A 15,399-nucleotide genomic window follows, 5' to 3' on the forward strand; every position below is an offset into this window, starting at 1 on the left:
GGAGACTGTTTGGCTGGCTCAGTCTTTTTTGAGCAACTCAGAAATGCAGCTTCCTTGCTTAGTGCTGATTCGGCCCTAGTTCAATCCCCTGGAATTACAGCACAGCCCTATGAAGTAAGTCCTACTTAGTTCAATGAGACTTACTCTCAGGTAAATGTACACAAGATTGCAGGCTCATAACTTTTGCTATGTAGTAGTATCTGCAGCCCTGAAGATAAGGGCTGTGATTTCCTAGGAACTACGGCACAGCAATAAATGAATAGTCTTACTCAAGGTAGAAACAACTTTACAGTGACTTTGGAGTCTAGATTCTTTAAAAGATGCTTGAATCTGAATTCTGCAGCTCAAGAGATTTGGGTTTAATTTTACTTATAAGTGTCTTATTAGGGCTGCCATCAATTAAAGAAACCTTGATTACTCAGTCTACATATGCTTTTATGTTAATTAAGAATGCTCTCTTTGGGGGAAAGCACACTTTGCTTTCAAATAATATGGGCATATGTCATAACCAGCATTATTTGTGGCTGAGGGTGGGGGGAGGCATATCTTCCTGTGAGAGAAAGGGGCATGGCTTTTCTAAGAGGTACCTGCCATCTGCAATTTTGTAAGTGTGATATTAAAAGCATTGTAAAAGTTGATTGCAAGGTCCACACCTCTGTAGTTTCATCAGTGCTCTCAATGCATATCACCCATAGGGCACATGTAACACATGAAGTTTACATTCACATACCATATATCACTGGAGGGTCTCAATTCTTTTTAAAAAGAAGTCTGACCACACCGTTTCAGAGCCAAGTAAAGAGGCCTCTTGGCTCGAGCTTCATAAATAGACACACAATACATTGTAAGCACATTGTTTTCCGCACAGAATCCTGGGAACTGCAGTTTGTGAAGCACTGGGGACTGGAGCTGTGTGAAGGTACACCATGGTTCTCAGGATTATTTGGGGAAAATAATGTGCTTTAAACATATGGTGTTTACGCAGCCTTGGATGGCAATGTTAAACCATGCATCCTGATAGTAAGTGCCTACATTTTGAACTCTGTAGGCTTACTTTTGAACAGACAGGCATACGTGTGCACTTTATCTTGGTCTGTGCAGAGGCAGACTAAATCATAAGTGTGGCGGGCGGGGAGAACTACATGCCCTACAGATGATAAAGCACCAATAGAGGATAAGTAAAAGCAACTTAAAGGCCTGTGGAAAACAGGTGCTCTATTGCTCCATCCTCACCCCAACACCATCAATCAACAACATTATAATTAGGTGCACAGAGCGCTTCTGGCCTAATTTTCACACCCAACTGGGCTGTTGGAAAAGAGAGGAAAGTGTTTGTACTTTCATGCCACCTGCAAGCACCAAGTTCCCTCAGGAAGGTTTCAGGCAGGGCAATTTTACCACCTCCATTGACACATTTATTAAGTTAACCATCAGTAAATGTTTCTGGATCAAATCTTTTGCAAGCAGCACAGTTCTAGGAAGGCAATCTATTGTCTGACCGCTGCAAATGTTCAAAAATGGAGGAGATGCACGTCTAACCCTGACTGCCGCTGCTTGCCTGTATTGTCTCTGTAGAGCATCTGCATAGCTATACAGCCACTTCCATGCCCTTATAAGAAGATTCAAAAGAAAAGGGTTTTATGGTAAGGCACAAAATGCTTTCACTCACGGTCCTCTGACGACTCCACCATTGTAAACATTTAAGAAAGGTAAGCTTTTCTTTATTTATTTCAAGTGACGTTGACATATTCCATCACTGGCCCTGGCAAGTTAGGGGAAACTCTTAGTAAGATGGCAGGGATGAGGGAGAGAAGCCTCCTGGCTGCCTCCTGCATATTGCTCTGGCTGCTCTTTCTCCTCTCCCCTGGTTGCTCTGCTGCCCTCCACCCTGCCCTCTTTGCCAGGTGGGGGGGGGGGGGAAGCATTCACTTTTTTAAAAAAGCAAACAGATTTAGTGGGTTGTGCAGTGAATTGCCTAGTGCCTGCCACTTTCATATCCTCAGAGTGTCTCTGGACCCCACATGGCTTGTGTGATGCTAGGAAGTGGACACCACACTTGTTTCCTGCCGCTATTGGCCCCATCATCTGTTGCTGCTCATTTGGGGAGGGGTGGGCTCCTGGACCCGGGCTCTGAAATCTAGCCCTAACAGAACCACTGAATGTAATCCCCAAACCTCTCCTCTGGCTACAAATCAGGCAACAGACATCGTGAGGGTTTTTCTTTCGTCCACAGCAAATTATGAGTGCGCAGCATTATTTGAGAGGGAGACATTGGGATGCATAGCCATCAAGGAGGACCTTTCAACCTTGGGGCTTCAAGTCTATGACTACAGACCTTATCTTAGCTAAAGATTATGCACAAACCTTCCGAAGGTGAGCGAATGTCACTGCTCGGCAGCGGTTCCCCTAAAGATTCATCGACATTGTCTTCTCCCATAGCTATCGTCTTAAGCAGCTGCTTACAGTATATCTGTAATCAGAGTAGCCCCTGGGCTTAGTTAGCAATAAAGAAAGGAGTCCTGTGACAGCACAGGCAATGGGCTTGACAATACACCAGAGATCACGTCTTCTCCAAATTGGTCCGCAGCGCAGATATAGCTCATCATTTCTCATTTCCTGTCCAGTGCAGGGATTTCCTCTTTCTCATATTCTGCTTTGGGAAGTTTGATGCCAACATCGCCCACGTTGATTCAACTGTTTGCAACTATTTTTAATGGGGACAAGAAGCAGCTTTCAGGAATATTTCCTGTTCTGCAAATGGCACATTTCAATTCATGCTGAAAATATCACTGTGTTTCGTGTGCGTTTGGTTGGTTTTTTATGACAAAGTAGGCATATGATTTATATCCTTTTCCTTCTTCTCATTTCTCCCCAACCCTCCCATTTGACAATTTTCACACTATAGTGAGCGTTTCATATTATTGATTCAAAAGGTACATATGTTAGCCGTGTTAAAATAAAGCAAAATATCCCTTGGTAGGTTAGCTAGGCAGGCTATTCTTACCCTTGGTCTCATACAGTGCCAAGAATCTTGTATCCCAGGACCTCCATACACACTAACCAGGCTTGCACTCTGGAAAGGTCACTTTGGTGCTACTAATGCAGAGGTTTGACTTCACTCCTGGAGGCACACCCCATTGTCTCTCGAGATAAACAGATGCCAACAACAAACAGTGGCTACCAAAGAAAATTCCCTGTGGCCCACTTGAAAATTGCTGAGGGTCTTGGGAACCACTTAAATAATTTTTCTGCCTCTTGTCACGATTGTACTATGCTGTGCTAGATGCTGTATGATTTTTAGTTGTATTTTTACAGACGCACAGGGGGCCACCTGAATGAAGAAATATAGACTTCATTCTGATTTGCAGGGGATTCGTCAGCAAGGCTGTGGTTTAAGCACACTTCTATGTAAGTCAGTTGTAATGGTATCAAGTGGGCTTACTCCTAAAGTTAAACCTACAATCATTGGCAAGTGTGTGTGTGTGTGTGTGTGTGAGAGAGAGAGAGAGAGAGAGAGAGAGAGAGAGAGAGAGAGAGACAGACTGGAGGAGCTTGAATCCACATACTCCCAACTTTAACTGGATCAGGCTGTATATAACATAAGGATCTGAGAGTACCGACCACATCCAGATGTGAATTAGGGAATATTTCAACCTATCAATCCATCCATATTCCAGGGACATAGTTGCTTGCTGTATCTCATTTGTCACGGAGAAAGCCATAACCCGTGGCAACGAAAAGCTAAGAGCACAACCCCTTCAAATATAGGGACATCTGGCAGGCGACCGCGGTGTGCCGTTTAAAAAGCTGCAATTAAGCACACAGAGAGGGCTCTAATGATAAGAACTCTATAGGGTCAGATTTGTTTTTTAAAGAATTCGGAGCGGAAGGGGTTGGTTTGGACTCCCGCGCGATTTCCTGCAGTCTTGCCGGCTCGCAAACGGATTAAGGATGAGCAAATATGACGGGTAAATAATGCAACTCATTCGCGAAGGGGAGAGAAAGTTACACAATGAACTCATGGCGCGCCTTCTCCCCTCCTCCCAGCCCCCCACCCCGGGACGGGTTGTTCTGGATTTGCAGGGTAGGTGTTACAGCTGTAAACCAATTCTCACCCGGCCAAGCAAGCGGGAGCTGCGGACTGCTAAGTAAACTCTGCTTAAATTGAAAAGACAAAAGGCGGATGGGGAAAGGGTGGAGGAGAGAAATCGTGATGCTGAAATGAAGGAGGAAGCAAGAGAATCCGAGGTGGAAAGCCATTTGCGCAGGAGAGATTCCCCCTTATGGAAACTGCAGCAGCTCCTTTGCTGCGGGGGTGGAAGAGGAGGAGGAGGAGGAGGCGGAAGCGAGGGAGGCAGACAGTGGGGATGTTTAGAGGAAATTTACAATCATTTCCTCTCTGTGGTTTGGTTACAAATCAACAACATCCTGTTCTTTTGTGAGGCTCAAAGGCGTCTGCCAGACGGATGGCCTCGCTCCCTTAAAGCAATCGCAGCGGCGGCAGCCAAAGCACCGGCCCGCCTTGGGCGCTGCAGAATAACACAGAAATCTCGCTCCGATCGCGGGCTTCCTTCCCTCCCCCGGCACACCTGCCGAGGACGCGGGGCGCTGGGGCAGCCAAGTCCCCAGTTGCTCGGGGGGCCCGCCCAGGGGGACCTGGGAAACCTCCGCCTCCCTGGGCCTGGTCGAGTCGGGAGTCGTGGAAAGGTCTCCCCGAGTGTGCTAGGCCCAGGGCTCTTTCGCCTGCAGCCCTAAGGATGCTTGCTAGAGAGGATGTCCCCTCCGGACTTGCTCTAAGCATGCCATTAGGGGGATTAGCGCTCTGCTTGGTTATGGAGATGAGGAGTCCCCAGGATATTTACCCAGGAAGTAAGGCTTGCCGCAGTTAAAGCTGCATAGGGCTGCAGAGCGAAAAAATGGAGCTCAGGAGACCCCGAGTGGAATCTCTTCATGAAACAAAACAGGACTGAAGAATGTGGAGAGGGAGCTTAAATTCAAACAGAGCAGTTTCCTTCTGGCCTCTGGCTAGTTCCCCAGGCTGGTCCTATGCAGTTTTAGTAGGAAGTGAACGCCACCCGAAATGGATCGGGATACTATCATCTTTCATCTGGATCCAACCACCCCCCTTTTAACTCATGCAACATGTTGCTTGAGGAAAAGCTCCAGAGAATCCAAAAGCTCATTTTTGTGGCTTTTTACACTGTCCTGATAAATGCATTGCCCAGCTTTGGACGGTACCCCCCCCCCAACACACACCGAGTCCCCCCCCCCCATGGGCCAAATTGGCTACCTTTGTATTTTTTAACATCCTGACTCTATGCATCTGCTTTGTGTACAAATAAATTCGTTTTGATCAGTAGGGTTTTATCTCTAGTCACTGCATTGCTGAATTCAGGTAAATTCTCTTGAACTCAGTGGACCTTAATTTGGAGTAAACATGGCTAAATATTGGAGTATTCCCATCTGTAAACATGAATCCTCATTTCAAATGAAGCATTACCTTCCAGTTAACCCAAATCAATGTGTGACTCCCCCTTCAAATATGTGTGACAACCCTTCAAATACTGCCATCTTTTTCAAAAACCTCCAATCAGGCAAACTTATTTTCCAGGTTGCCTAAGGTCAGACTGAATTATATATTATCCTCCTGATTAACCTTGATCCTAAGCATTGTTACTTGAAAGAAGACCTCATTGATTTTGTGGAGTTTACTACCAAGTGAGTGTTCTCTGGATAGCAACTTTACTGCCCAAGCCTAACCACATTTACTTTGGAATACAATATCTCTTGTTTTCCATTCTTACTCCCAGCCTTAATCTATTTTTAAAATGTCAGAAAAATCCAGCAGAGTTTTACAACTCGAAAGGGGGAAACTCTGTTAACTGCAATGGATTCAGACTGCACTATATCAGATTTCTTTATCATATTTTTTAAAAAACAGTACTTTTTAAAAGACCTTTTTACATCTGCATACCCACATGGCTAATTGCAAATCATAGACAAGTATTTCCAATAAAATTGCCGAATTATAAAGTCTTAGCATCAAATGTACTATAAGTAGTTGCTTTGGAGTTAAATCTGTTCCCTTCTGCTTCTGTGTTTTCCAGCCTAAAGGACTCAGTGGTAACATGCAAGAGCAAAAAAAGCAAAATGCAATAGGAAAATTAAAGAATACGAGTCCCAAGTTGAAATGTTACCCTTGGACTGAACTTTTTCTTCCTCACCTCATCATACTAAGAGTTCACCCACTGAAATTGACTGGTGGTAGATTCAGGGTAGAGAAAGTGGGGTACTTCTTCTGGTAAGAAAGGCAAAGGGATTTAAAAGCTCTTTCCGCAGCTGGAAACCCTGGTGCAGAAAGCTTTTTAGTCCTATGCCTTGCTTAGCAGTCTTTAGGAAGGTCGTGCAAGACTCCCAAGATCTCATTCACTCAGTCAGTGTGCTGGCTTCAATCAGGTAGGGGTCTTGGGGAGCGGTTCCAGAGATCTTCCTGACTTTACATGATATTGCCTCTGCACATGGATCCCTGGAATGTAACCCCCATGTAAGTTTTGAGCCTACTATATTTCTATCTCTTAGTCGTGCAGATTCTTAATGGCCAGGGTTAAGCCAGGTTGGCACCTCCAAAAAATAAAAGTCCGCCCCTTGGGGAATATTTTAGGCATCATGAAAAGCTGAGTATTCTCTATTATCAGATCTCTAATATCTGCGAAAGAGATTATCAATAGCTGGGATCCAAAGAGCCTATTACATTTATAACCAAAGGAGCATTGAACTTTTTTTTGTAAGAGCAGCTTACAAAAAATGTGTAATTGCTCTTGAGGCCAAAGGAGCTGAACTGGAGAAGCAGGGTGAGTCAGGGTAGAGGATGAAATCTTCATAGGTGTGATAGGGATGTCTAGCTCCCAGGGTGACAACTCCCTCATGTCATGGAGAATTAGGATTTCAGGGAAGGAATGGATCACCTTGCAGAAAAGGGAAACGATCCCTTAGAAGGGGATGAAAAAATATCCTCCCATGCCAAGGGTACTTCTAGTAGTGGGTGACTTGGATAGTTGGATAGTAGTGGGTGACTGGTTCTACAGGGCTTCCTGGTGACTCGCCTGCCTGGTGTGAATCTTGCAGATGTTATGCATCATCTAGAGCTGGTATCAAAAATAAAACTGTCAATAAACAGGATATAGGGCGGAATATAGATTCAGTTAAGAATAAATGATGATGATGTAAATCTATGTTGCAACTACACTGGGAATACTGTAGTTTATGTCTAGCAGAGCTATAATTCCCAGTATCCATTCCCAATATTCTTTGGAGGGATGCCATGACTGTCAAATGGTCCATAAGGGGGACTTAAATGTATGGTGTGGATGTGACCATGCTGGGCTGGTTGCAGTTTGTGGCCCTTCACCAGTACACTTACAGTTTCTGGTTTTGCAGCCTTAGTTCAAAAATCAATGGTAGAAAAGGAGGAAGTATTCAAAATAATGTGTATTTGCCCAGAAATCCATGTGATTGGCTTATCCAACACCCAGAGGCCAGCTAGATGTGGCTATATATATCTTGCAAGCCCTCTTCACTAGTAGCAATATTGATTGTTGCTTTCCAGAAGCTTTACCCCCCCTTACTTATACATGCAAAAGATTCCACTTCCTCAATTGTGTTTAAGTGTTTACTAAGGAATGATAATTGACTGAAACTTATTCCTGCCTTTCCGTTGTTTTATACTAGCTCCTGAAAACTCCAGTGAAAAGAGATAATTATCTCTCACAGGAATCTTAAGAACTCATTAGAAACAGCCGACTTGTTCCAGGTGTTGAGTTCTGTTCTGCAGAATAAGAGCAGCAACTTTCTTTACATGTACGGTAATATAACAGGACCCTGGTCCTACGAATTTACATCCTGCGTGAGGAAAGGGAACCTCTTTTTCTTTTGTCCAAGGGTTACATTCTTGTGGGGGTAACATTTTGTAGGCCACATCCCAGTGGTAGACATAGCTATAGGCAAATGTGAGACAACAATGGTTGTGACTCATTTGTACAGAGGTTTCTACACATATACAACTCCATCCAGGCGAACTAGAAGCATCATCACAGATCAAGGACACTTTCCAGCTCAGCAAAAGCACTTAGGGTTGAGATAGAGCAGGGCTGCTAAGGGGTGTGGATTAGGGAAAGGGCTGTGGCTTGGACCAGAGTCCTAAGGGCCAGATTAAGAGGCTTGGAAGACCACATTTTGCAGCAGGGATTGAGGTTCCCTACTCCCCACCCTATAAAACCCACACATTGTGTGGCTTATGCACCACTCAAATTGCTCAAGCTGATTTAAAATCAGTTTTGTTTTTACACCTTGTGGCCATTAAGACTTAGTGTGATCCCACGCACATGTACTCAGAATATAAGTCCCATTGAGTTCAATGGAACTTACTCCCAGACCAATGTGCATACAGTGGTACCTTGGTTCTCAAACTTAATCCGTTCCGGAAGTCCCTTCCAAAACCAAAGCATTCTAAAACCAAGGCGCAGTTTCCTATAGAAAGTAATGCAAAATGGATTAATCCATTCCAAACTTTTAAAAACAACCTAAAACAGCAATTTAACATGAATTTTACTATCTAACGAGACCATTGATCCATAAAATGAAAGCAATAAACAATGTAGTGCAGTCACAAATCAATCAATCCGTAGCTGAACTGGGTTCCACACAGTCACAAAAACAACAAAAAATTGCCTCAACAACGCAAAATAAATAGCAGAAACAGACAGACCTCAGCTTAACACTCAAATAGGAAGTGTGGTACTCAAAACGGAAGTGAGGCACTCAAATCGGGAGTGTAACACTCAAAACAGAGCAAGTTTGGCTTCCAAAAAAAGTTTGCAAACTTATTTACATACTTCTGGGTCTGCAGTGCTTGGGTACCAAGACGTTTGAGAACCAAAGTACTATGTAGTAGGACTGCATCCATAGGTGTGTCTGCCAGGGAGATGCCCTTGCTCCTATCTGGAAATGATAGTCCAAAGCACCAGAAATGTCGCTCTGCAAAGTATGTGTCTTGGATGGTAAGACCCCATGGCAACAGCAGATTGCACTGCCACACATTTGAGAACATAAGATGCTGGCTGGCTCAGACCAAAGATCTATCTAGTCCAGCAGCCTTTTCCCACAGATGCCAATGAGAAGTGTGCAAGTTGATCTTGCAGTCACTCCTTTCAGACGTGTGCCAATAGGACTGGCTCAAAGAGAAGTCCCGGTGCATATAAATGTCTTGCCGGACGGACTACATGAACACTTTTCATCTCCATCATGTATGTCATGTGGATGCTCCTCAAGCCAATGCTTCCAAATTTACCAGCTCAATAGGTTTATGGATAATGGTGGCAAAAATTATTTTGCTTTGAGACCTTTTAATTCAGTAGAAGAGAGTGCTAAATAGAACAGGTAACACAATATGTTGTGGGAACTAGATAAGCTAATATAAAAGGATGGGCTTTCCCACTGGATAGTTCTCAGAGACACAAATTCTTGCTGTAGGGTTGTAATGGATGGGACCCTTTCCCATCTCGTGACGGCCCAGGAGAGCTGAGTATAATTGCCAAGTGCAAGTCAGACGTGAAGGAGCCACCGTCTCATCTGGGTCATTTTACCAGCCGGATTTATTACATCGAAGGCCACTCATTCAAAGTAAGGGTGCCTCCATTAAGATAACAGTGGTCCTAGATGACTCAGGAGGAGTCAGAAGTAAAAAATTACTGATTTAGGAGGCTGAACTGGTGGTACTGCTATCTACACAGAAAACATCTACTACATTGTTTAGATTGCTATCAACATATTCCTCAGTCAGCACTGGACTACCTTCCTCTCATTAGATGCAAAGGAAATACATCAGAGTAATTGCATGGTGGAATCGAGCCCATGGAACTTCCATCTCTGCACAAAGGTCTGATCTAACAAATCTGTGTCTGCAAATCTCTCTCTGTGTGTGTATTCTAACAAACAATCTCAGTCCACTAGATATTAGTCTCAGCTGTACTCCAGGGAATGATTTTTTAAATTTTTATTTTGAGACGGAGACATGAGACATACTGGCAGTGCCTGACAGTACTCACACCAGTACCGAGTGCTGGCACCTCTTTTTTTGCTGCCCAAGTCTGCTGTTTTCTGCTTTTATCAAAATATGGGTACCAGCACCTTATTTTTAACAACAACAAAAAAGCACTGCATATTGGTATGAAAATACATAGATCAGAAGGCATTAGATTGTCTGTCAAACATTTATCATTGTTCGGCTAACAAAATACCGTAGTTCTCACTGGGATTGTGTTAATTCATTTTTAATGTTGTGATTGTATGACGTGCATTTGTCTGAATTTTCCTGTTGAGCCCATTTTTGTATAAAGTGGCATATAAATTTGTTAATTAAATTAATACCACCACCACCAGGACTGCCTGTTTCCAGTTTCATGACACACAGAGAGAAATTAGGAAGCCCATGCCTTGGAAACACTGTTATGGAAAGCAAATGGCGAAGTTTGCAAATATCTGCTTAATTTATTCTGTTGACAGAATCTGGATTTTTTTCAATTGGCAAGTGGGGAGGCGAGGGAGTACAGGGTCTATGGCACCTAGGGTTGCCATATTTCAAAAAGTGAAAATCCAGACACGAAAACACACACATAAAAATGAAACTTTTGAGCTATTTTTAAGGGAAATCGCCAAAAACGGCACTGTCAACATGGGTTGCCACGCGTCTAGGTTTCCCCGGACATTTCCACCCAGACACTGCTATGTCTGGGAAATCCCATACGTATGGCAACCCTAATAGCACCTTTAACCTCCCTGCGATGCATACAAATAACAGAAAATAATATAATGCAGTTTATAAACCAATGCAGCACTTGAATGAAGTGTAGAAATGTAAGGCTATGTACACATTAGTGGCTTAAAACACAGTGAGGCTGTTTCCCCCTCCTGCTTTTCAAGTTGCATTTTTATGTTGCTGTTTCCAACAGAGAGAGGGCATAAGTGTTTTTAACCCAATGCACATTGCCCAGTTTGTTTTCCCCCAGCTGTCACACACCCACACCATTTCTATTGCACAAAGCTGGCATCGTCACATGTGCACCAGATGTCTCAAGTACACACCTCAACTTACATTTTCAAATCAAATGGCAGCTGGCTCGAGGGGAAATGAAGTATTTCAGGATACATAGGGATTGTGGCTAAGGTCATGTGGGTCATGTGTACTCTGCTTGAAACACCAGCAGTGGGAATACACTGCACCTGGAGCAAAGGCTTGTGTGCGCACAGCCTAAGTCAGACTCTTGCACTGTGGAGGTGGAAATGCACAAGTGGGGTGGGGACACAGCATGCTCCTGGCCTCCATGTGCTCAAGTTGTTTTGTTTTTTTGCACAGGGACCTATGTGAGTCCTATGCTGCAGAGGGAGGAGGAGGCAGTACAGTCATACCACATGTTACGTTTGCTTCATGATACATTTTTTGAGGTTGCGTCCTGCGGCAACCCGGAAGTACCGGAAAGGGTTACTTCCGGGTTTCGCCGCTCGCGCATGTGCAGACCCGCAAAACGACGTCACGCGCATGTGCAGAAGTGGCGAATCGCAACCCGCACGTGATGCACCACTGCTGGTTGCTTTCTGCTCATGTTGCGAATGGGCCTCCGGACTGGATCCTGTTTGCAACCAGAGGTACCACTGTATCCGGAAACAAGCAGAGAAGGCAGTGAGCTCTCCTTGCAGGCACAGATCTGCCACGCCTCCTAGCTATCTTGAGCCCTCTGCCTGAGATGACAACCTCACTGGGCCTCATGGGCTGGCTGGCCTTGAATATGAAGGCACATTCTCCTCTGATTATGTTAAATGTGAAAAGAAGTATGTTAACAGCAATATATCACCTTTCAAGACCAGAAAGCAGTAATGGCCTGTACTTGATCAGAGAATAACAGAACTGTAGAGTTGGATGGTGCCCTGAGGATCATCTAGCCCAACCCCACCCCCCAACCCCCGGCGATGCAGGAATATAGGGATCCCATACAGGGATCAAACCTGCAGCCTTGGCATCATCAGTATACCATGCTCTGACTAACTGAACCAGCCATTCACTCTAAAGCTGTACAATACAAAGCTGGATGGTGGAAAGTCTGCACAATAAGATCAGGGATAGAGAACCAGCATCCCTTCAGATGTTGCTGGACAACAATTTCCATAATCGCTGACCTTTGGCCTCTATGGCTGGGGCTGATGGGAGTTGGAGTCCAACAAGATCTGGAGGGTACTAGGCTCCCTATCCCTGCAATCCCTCTAAAGATGCCTCCGCTCCATTATATAACTGCAATACTTAAACATTTACTGCTAGAGAAACGCTCGCAAAGCTTGGCCAAACCAGCAGTTGAGCAATTCCTCCCATCAGAGTGTTGTTTGGCCGAAGGATGGGGAAGACAATTTGCAGAGAGGATCAGAGGCCAGAGACAAATTCTGGAAGGAGGGAGAGGAAATGGGGCAGATAGTGGAAATCTGATGCAGTTCAACTTGCCAGTAAACCATGGTGATGGGTGGATAAGAGTCTGTTTCCCAATTCCGGGAGTTATTTTGGCACAGCAAGGTTCACATTCCAACTTCTGATGAAGAGTTATGAGATAAAGGAAAACGTACTGAGCGCATGTTTATCTCTAGGCAAAGTCCAAGAAAAGAAGTGCCAAGGGAAGGAAGGAAATTAAACACACAGCTGATGTTGGTTATGCAAAAAAAAAGGTATCAGACATGAGTAATACATGGAGGATACAAGGACCAGGTGTTTAAGTGAGGCAGGAGGAAAAACCCACAAGTTTCATCTACGTACATGAGTGTGAAACAAATACCAACTTGTCTTAAGCTAAATGTGGGAAACCGAAACACTGTGACCTCCCAGGAGACCCTCAAGGCTTGGTCCACACATTATGATAAAGAGGAGGAAGTGCTCTGCTTCACTGTTCAGACCATACACCATATCAGAGGCACATTTCCAGGCTCAAAGGTCACAGGGGTTACTACTGTGCTGCCATGGTCCAGAATTTCCCAATTTGTACGTTACCTTGACTTACGACAGAATCCATTTGGTAAGGACATAAGAAGAGCCTGCTGGATCAAGCCAGTAGCCCATCTACAGTCAAGCACCACAGGAGCCAACCAGATGCCTGGAGAAAACCTGCAAGCAGGATTCAAGCACAAGAACCCTCTCCCCTCCGGTGTTTTCAAGCAACTGGCAATGACAGAAGGAGCTGCTGGGAGTGGGAAGACGGTGTGTGCCAATAGGCTTTCTCTCACTGAATTGTGAAACTGAATCGGGCACAAAGTCCTGTGGTTCAGACTGCCACAACAACAGCCACAGTTTGCTGGAGATCTCTGGGGACTTCCAGAAGGTCAGTATTCTTGGGTGGGAATCTATCACATACCCTTTCTGAGTGTTTATCATCATCATCATCATCATCATCATCATCCTCATTATGATTATCAACATCATTGCCCTCCACATATGTCCCAAGACAATGTACAAAATATAACAAAGGCAGACTAAAATATAATTAAAAGATTATAAAAACAGCTTTTTAAAAATTGCAGAACATTACACCCCACTCCATTAGCCATAAGTGTATTAAGGCTGCTATCCTGTGCACACTTTCCTAGGAGTAACCATCATTTGACACAGTCAGACTCAATTGCCATGCAGACACGCATAGGATTGGGCTGTAAACCTCAGACTGCTTTTTAAGTTTTGGTTTTCTAAAAAAGAGATTCATGACACCCTTTACCCCGCATGCTTCTCAGTAAAAACAGTATTTCCTTCCCATAACAGCTATGGGAAAATCCTACTTCCATTAGTGGCACAGAAGCCAGATCTCCCCAGAGAAGGCTGGTGCTCTTCATAAGGGTAAAGGAGAAGCAACTACACCACTAGGTTTCTTTCAGGTTTGGTCTACTTGTTATATCTGGTCTACATGGAACTGTCCATTTGGGCAATGTAAGTTGTCAATGAAATTAGTTAACAATGATACACACACACACACACACACACACACACACACACCCTATGGTTAACGCTATATGTGAGTTCAGCCCCGTGTGGTATGGGGTAATGGGTGTTTTCCTTTTTTGTGTGTGTATTACAAAAAACCAAATATATATTTTTTAAAAAAGAGAGAGAGTTCAGCCAGTTGGCATAGAGGCAACCCAAATTCAGAGATCCACTTTCTTCTTTGTTTGCTACAACCAGGGAGCAGTTATTACGAATCTGCCCTCCTGTAAATGGGAGAGGGAGGTTTGTGGGGGGATTAAGGAAACAGTACAGTATTCCTTTTTTTCCATGCTTTTTGCCTTTGAGTTCTCTCTCTCTCTCTCTCTCTCTCTCTCGTCTCTCTCTCTCTCTCACACACACGAACCCCTTAATTGCTTTGCTGCCTGAAATTCCTCCAGGCTGATTACGGCGAGATGGATTTTCAGCTATGGTATTTTAGCCTTGGGGTGTGTGTGTGTGTGTGTGTGTGTGTGTGTGTGTGTGTGTGTTTAATACAATGTCCGAACAGTTGGCTTTTGCCTATATGCAGAAAAGCCACTGCGCTGGATTGTTAGGCTGAAAAACGTTCGGAACACGCACCTGACAGGAAAAAGCCATGACATAAAACAAGGGAATTGTAGTTCGGTCCCCCTCTGCACCCCAGTCCCTTCAGTGACCATGGGGAAATAAACAGGGCCAGGATGAGGACTTCTCCCCGCTTTCCTTCCAAGAAGGGGCTTCGAACCAACAGCCAGCAATGCTGCACTTAAGCGGTCGGACTCAGGCGGCATCCCCGGCAGGGCGGCCCCGAGGTCGCCCTTGGTTGTCTCCGGCCGGCAGCACCCCAAACTCCGGGGCTAGCGAGCCTGGCAAGGGAGGCACGCCCGCCTAGCAGCTGCCAGAAGCAGCCGGCATGGGCTCGGAAAGAGCAGCCTTCAAGCGCACGGAGCCTGGCGCTTTTACGCATCCCCAGCGCCCGCTCCTTTGCTGGCCACCGGGGCGGGAGGCGCGCCAGGGAGCCTCCGGCTGCAGCCAAGAGACAAATCACGTCCTTCCCGCACGCCCGAGCTTCCCTTTCTTTTGCTCGGTTACTGTACATCCACTCCACCTCCCCCCCCCCTCTTTCTGCTGCAGTTCTGCTTTACCTTGAAGCCCAAGGCTGGGGCGGGGGTGTGGTGCATGCGCAGCTGGCTGCAGCTGCCTCCTTTCATTCATTAAAAAAAAAGGCAGCCCCAGCCTACCATCCATCCTTAACTTGCAACTAGTTCCCTTCCGGCCCCCCATTCATGAATGAGAGCGGAGCATGCGCTTTGGCCCTGCAATGCCCACCCATTCATAGAATTGAGAGGACGGGCATG

At 45.1% G+C, this 15,399-nt stretch overlaps 1 long non-coding RNA gene across 3 annotated transcripts in view; it reads right to left on the bottom strand.

Annotated features, from left to right (window-relative positions):
- LOC114591228 (uncharacterized) overlaps positions 1-15,399 on the bottom strand; it is a 72,035-nt gene that overhangs the window by 17,137 nt on the left and 39,499 nt on the right. For 2 of the 3 annotated variants that reach the window (XR_003705217.2, XR_003705216.2), the window contains exon 1: positions 15,187-15,356. The exons of the other annotated variant lie outside the window; for it this stretch is intronic. This is a non-coding gene — a long non-coding RNA (uncharacterized LOC114591228). Of the gene's footprint in view, positions 1-15,186; positions 15,357-15,399 lie in introns of those variants that run through there. 3 annotated transcript variants of the gene reach the window in all.

Source organism: Podarcis muralis, chromosome 2 (assembly GCF_964188315.1).
Source record: "Podarcis muralis chromosome 2, rPodMur119.hap1.1, whole genome shotgun sequence".
NCBI classification, from domain to species: domain Eukaryota; kingdom Metazoa; phylum Chordata; class Lepidosauria; order Squamata; family Lacertidae; genus Podarcis; species Podarcis muralis.